This window comes from Carassius carassius, chromosome 27, assembly GCF_963082965.1.
Source record: "Carassius carassius chromosome 27, fCarCar2.1, whole genome shotgun sequence".
In the NCBI taxonomy this organism is placed as follows: Eukaryota; Metazoa; Chordata; class Actinopteri; order Cypriniformes; family Cyprinidae; genus Carassius; species Carassius carassius.
Window position 1 is genome coordinate 19,702,777 of NC_081781.1, and position 6,458 is coordinate 19,709,234.

General features: G+C 34.1%; 1 long non-coding RNA gene across 1 annotated transcript in view; it reads right to left on the bottom strand.

Annotated features, from left to right (window-relative positions):
• The window catches only part of LOC132107309 (uncharacterized), a 30,464-nt gene extending 24,246 nt beyond the window's left edge, over positions 1-6,218 (bottom strand). Inside the window, exons 1-2 of the long non-coding RNA XR_009424268.1 lie at positions 6,162-6,218; positions 2,272-2,402 (exon numbers count right to left, since the gene is read on the bottom strand). This is a non-coding gene — a long non-coding RNA (uncharacterized LOC132107309). The remainder of the gene's footprint in view (positions 1-2,271; positions 2,403-6,161) is intronic.
• Positions 6,219-6,458: the final 240 nt, after the last annotated feature.

A 6,458-nucleotide genomic window follows, 5' to 3' on the forward strand; every position in this document is an offset into this window, starting at 1 on the left:
GATATCCAGTTCGCAAACGAATCATTCGATGTAACCGGATCCTTTTGAACCAGTTCACCAAATCGAACTGAATAGTTTTAAACGGTTCGTGTCTCCAATACAAATTAATACACAAATGACTTAAGCTGTTAACTTTTTTAATGTGGCTGACACTCCCTCTGAGTTAAAACAAACCAATATCCCGGAGTAATTCATTTACTCAAACAGTACACTGACTGAACTGATGTGAAGAGAGAACTGAAGATGAACACTGAACTATTCCTTTAACAGTCCAAAAGAAGTCAAATAAAGCATGCACATCCATAATAAAACGTGCCTTTCACACCCTCCTTGGGTGAATAAAGGCCTCCTGGATTTATGTATTTTTGTAAGAAATTACAGCATTCGTCACTAATCAATGGCGCAACACATACGTCCATGTCATCCGCCAGAATGGCGACATCAATTTTCTTACACATCGATTCGCTACAGGACTGATGAACAAAACACCTGACCATTCTAAAGTTTGGAAGAACCAGGATCATTTTTAATATAACTCTGATTGGATTCGTCTGACAGAAGAAAGTCATATACACCTTAGATGCTTTGAGGGTGAGTAAAACCTAAGTTAATTTTCATTTTTGGGTGAACTTACCCTTAAACTTTATTGTCCTTAAAGGCAATTATTTATTTAGACAGGATTATGCATACATATACACATACAGCTGCAGCACAGCACACATAAAAACACATTTATATGAGTCTTTTAAAAACATGATTTCAGCAGGTACAAAGGAATTCTTATACCTATTTGATTTGCACAAAGGGAGTTTTAAGTCTCCGGCCAGAAGGAAGTAGTTGATATTTAGTACACAATGGGTGAGTGGCATCAGAATAGACTAACTGGCCCTTCTTAGTCACCTTATGTCAGTGGTTCTCAACCTCATTCCTAGAGGCCCCCCAACACTGCACATTTTGCATGTCTCCTTTGTCTGACACACCCATTTCAAGTCTGTGAGTCTTGTGATACTGTCTGTACTGAGTCTGTGATATTGTTTTCTATCATTGAAGTTGTCTTGTCTGAATCAGGAGAGAAATATGTACAGAACAAGGAACCTTCTGCACTGCTAAACAAATATATCGGTGGATTTTAATGTGAGAGGACTTTTTCACTGGAGAAAGCATTATTATTGAGTTTTAGACTTGTATTTTGACCAGAAGTGATGGTTTAAAGTTTAAGAAGATAACATCCATTGGTGAGCAAGTGGTATAATACTATATGTCTCCAAATCAGTTCGGAAGAAGAAACAAACTCAGCTATATCTTGAATGACAGGAGGAAAAAAAATGGTCAAAAATCACATTAATGGCTGTACACCTTTTTATTACAGTATGTGAAATTACACTAAAAAAATTACACAAAAAGATTAAATGTGTAACAGCATTAATTTTATAGATTAAATCCACACTATTCCAATATGATCACAATAATGCAATAATTATTCAAATATTTATGTGAACGCAGGACACAAGATGCTTGTAAACTACATGTTCTCTAGCTAATTTCCTGAACAGACATCTACCTGGTCCTGGAAGATTTGCTTGGCTATGGGAATTTGGACCAAGATCAAGAGAAACAACCAAAACCACTCCTAAAGAAACCACTCAAAAACAGCATCTGGTAAGAATATTCAGTGTAGCTTTACTCATTCTTTTTCTCTTTTACTTTTGTCTCTTGCTCTCTTCCTCCGTAAATCTGGATTCTTTCTGCTGTTAACGCACATGAAAACAAATCCATCTCTTCTTCTTACTAAAAACAAACATTTCTTTGATCATATTGGGTCAATCTTTTTTTCTTTTTTTTGAGAAATCTGCAAACAATCTCTCTCGGAAGAACTTGAAATGCAATGTTAATTAAGAAATCTCTGTTCGGTCACAGTTGTGCTTAAAGCAAAGTCCTTTTCTCATCTGGATCTCATGGTACTAAATATCCGAAAATGAAAAAGCGCAGCCTATTTTTAGAAGAAGGCTAAATAATTAGTATGTCATGTATTGTGCTTTTACAATCTGACAGTGCCACCCATAATTATATAAATCAGAATCAGACACAGGACCTTGCCCAACCTTATCAAAATCCCACCTCGGAATTCCTCCCTCTAAATAAGCAAAACTCAGATACTAATAATACAACATGGAGTTTATATAACCTGAAAAACATAGGACTGGTCAACTGACGTCAACCTGTAGGTTTCATACTGTCTGACAGGACATCCTGCAGGTGTGGGTGGATTACCTGGTCTCCAGTGCTCTCCACGGGGGCCTTAGATTCAACACCCACCCCATCCGCTGCCTCAGCCGGGTTAGACCGCTGCCAGCAGTGGGTGGTTCACCACAGACCTCCAGCGCTGGAAATCTGGATCCAGTCTGCAAATTCAAAGACAGGTATTAGAGATCAAACTCTTTGGAAAGTATTTTTTTCCCTTTTCTTTTTAATGATGACTAAATTGTATATTTTGTTATCCACTCTATAGCATTTAAATTCACAACCCACTGGGTAAGCTAGAATACTAGTTATTAAGAAAAGAGATGGACACCTGGATCATCCGGCTGGAATGTCTTTTGAGCCTCAAAGTGTTCTAAACAACATCACTCATATTGCAGCTTACAGAAAGATTTGCCCTGGTGCAGTATTTCATCCTTTTTTAAGTCTACCTCCCACCTCTGTCATCGTGCCATTGGGACATACTCTTCTTTAATACTGAATCAGGATTTCAACTAGGGATGGGACGATAACCGGTTTTATTGATAACCGTGATAAAATGTGCTGAAGGTTAGTAATATCGTTTAAAAATGAATTATCATTAAAACCGTGTTTGATTATCGCTGTTTTAATAACTCACTATTAAATCATGTCCAGCCAGCAACAGTCTGACGCAAGCGCAGCGCACAATGTTTTTTTTTGTTTTTTTTTCGAGAAGGAATGGCGAAAGTCAGTGACTTTTCTATGCTTTTCTATGCTTCTACACTTTTCATTGTAAGGAAGGAAATGCCACAGAATTTAATCTTTCTTTAAATTAAGTGCATAGAGTTGCTTGTTTTATTAGTTGTTTGTTGATTATTAAATATAAAACTTGCTGAAATGTTTTCAGTGTGAGCATCAACTATTTTTGAACACTTTCATCTTGTTTCAACAAAACCGTGATAATATTGATAATCGTGATAATTTTAGTCACTATAATCGTGATATTAAATTTTCATACCGTCCCATCCCTAATTTCAACTCATTCCATTATGGAATGAAGCACAAGGCAGAAGCTAAAACTGTGAGGTCTGTGTAAACTTAGAAGGCAGGTCACAACATAAAATTTGACATTACAGTATTGCAGACATGCCACAGTGTATAAGTAATTATTCACTCAGCTTTCCTCATTGATGTTCAAATGAATTAAAGGGGCAATTCACTCAAAATGATCCCAAACCTGTAACTTTTACTTCTTTGGAACGCTAAACATATTTAACAAACTGTTGCCCTAGGTGCTCTTCTCCGAACAGTGAATGATGGCAGATGCTGTTTAGCTAAAAAAAATGATTAGCCATAAAAGTCCAAAACAAATTTGCACTGTAAAAGTGTTTAAAATTTCCACAGAAAAATAAATAAATAAATAAAACACTGTAAATTAGTTAAGAGTAAAATACCATGAAACACTGTAAACATAATTGTATGTTATTTTACTGTCAAATATTACCAAATTAACTGTTGCAAATGAAAACTATGGGCCCTATTTTAACGATCTAAACGCATAGTGTAAAGTGCACAGCGCAGGTGCACTCAGGGCGTGTCCAAATACACTGCTATTTTAACGACGGAAAAACGGTTGGCGCGTAACATGCAATAAACCAATCAGAGTCTCAGTTTCCATTCCCTCGTGCCATGATGGATTTGCTATTTACACAGCGGAATTTGGCAAGCGCAAAGGCAGAACGCGTCTCCGAGATGAAACGCAGCTGCTCGTGTGCGAGCATATATATATATATATATATATATATATATATATATATATATACAGTACAGACCAAAAGTTTGGAAACATTACTATTTTTAATGTTTTTGAAAGAAGTTTCTTCTGCTCATCAAGCCTGCATTTATTTGATCAAAAATACAGAAAAAATATAATATTGTGATATATTATTACAATTTAAAATAATTGTTTTTCAATGTATTATACTTTAAATTATCATTTATTTCTGTGATGCAAAGCTGAATTTTTAGGATCATTATCACATGATCCTTTAGAAATCATTCTAATATGATGATTCATTATCAAAGTTGTAAACAGTTCTGCTGCTTAATATTTTTCAGAACATGTGATACTTTTTTAAGATACTTTGATGAATAAAAAGTAAAAAAAAAAAAAAAGAAGCTGTATGTTTTTGAAATATAAATATTTTGTAATAACAATATACACTACTGGTCAGTAATTTTTTTTTCTTTCTTTTTTTTTAAATAAAATAAATACTTTTATTCAGCAAGGATGTGTTAAATTGATAAAAAGTGATAGTAAAGAAAATATATTATTAGAATATATATTATTAGAATTCTTTTTTTATTTTGAATAAATGCAGTTCTTTTTAACCTTTTATTCATCAAATATATTAGACAGCAGAACTGTTTCCAACACTCATAATAAATCAGAATATTAGAATGATTTCTAAATGATCATGTGATAGACTGGATGTTACATGTGACACTGAAGGCTGGAGTAATGATGCTGAAAATTCAGCTTTGCATCACAGGAATAAATTATTTTTTTATATTCAAATAGAAAACTATTATTTTAAGTTGTAATAATATTTCCCAATATTACTGTTTTTTCTGCATTTTTGATCAAATAAATGCAGGCTTGATGAGCAGAAGAAACTTCTTTCAAAAACATAAAAAATAGTAATGTTTCCAAACTTTTGGTCTGTACTGTATAATATATATATATATATATATATATATATATATATATATATATATATATATATATATATATATATATATATATATATATATATATAGTGTTCCTGTAGCTCGATTCCCTGGGAACACATGATAGGTAAAAATTGTTAGCCTGAATGCACTGTAAGTCACTTTGGATAATAGCATCTGCTAAATGCATTAATTAAATTTTTAATTTTAATATATATATTAAATTATTATTTAATTAATATTTAATTAGCCTACAAAAAACTCTTATGTATTGCAATCCTTAAATTTTTTATATTTAGCATGTTTGTGTGCTGCTGTGCGTCCCTGTGTTTAATAAGCAGCGTGTACATGCGTTGTGGATCCGCCTATACTAACACGCTCTTTAAATAACAAAGAAAAAACATTGACTTTAGACTTTAGACCAGGTTTGAGTTGGTCTATGGTGCAGTCTATTTTCAGCTCCTAAAAATAGCAATGCGCCAGCAATGCGCCTGAACACACCTCTTTTTTAGACCAGCACGCCCATGGGCGCAAAAATGGGCGCAAATGCATTTGCTAATTAAACGACGTGGCGCTGGAAGGGAAAATGTGAACGGCGCTGGACTGAAACTAGCAAACACACTTGCACTGCGCCTTGCGTCGCATTGCACCGGGTGTATGATAGGGCCCAATGAATGACCATATAGTTTACAGTGAAAAACAGTAAACTTTTTTTTTGTTGTTGTTGTTTTTTAGTAATGATAAAGTGTTTTGTGTTGCATTTTCTGTTCAAGTTTCACATATCTGAAACAATGTTATTGTACTTTATGGTATCATAAATACTGAATATTTTACAATAGCTTTGTGTGAGGAACATTAGTAAATAATGACAATCTACTATGTCTCTTCTTTTATGTTCCACTGAAGACAGGTTTTTTAATACAGGTTTAGAAGAACAAGGGTGTAAGAAAATTACATAATTAAAATTTTTGAAAGAGCAATCCCTTTATTATTTTATGCAATACAACAAACCAACTGTAAATTGCTTCTCAAAATATAATGTCATGGCATTTCAATATGAATTAATTCAATATGAATTATACATTTTAATAAAGCATCACAGGTGGTGGACATCTGTAACTGTTTGTGGCCTCATGCAATGGGGTAAAGATACATTTATCTTCCTGAGTTATAAATATATTGACACACATCCACTCATCCTTTTGACTTACATGTAAGAGTGTATAGGGTTCTTCAGCACAAGGATTCTTCTTCTTGTGAGCCCTGCTAAGCCAAACACAAAGCTTCTTTACAGGACCAGCCAACCCTGTCTGATTCACATGACTCACACAACATGGATCCAATCAGATCTCAGAGGCTTTGAGAGGATGTTGTGATGTACGCCACATCTGTCCCACTTATGTTCTGCATATCAACACATTTATGCAAGAATGACAGTGTAACATAACCATTACCATGAAGACTGACACATCTCTCAAGGCATATTAGCAATGAAGGCACATACTCCC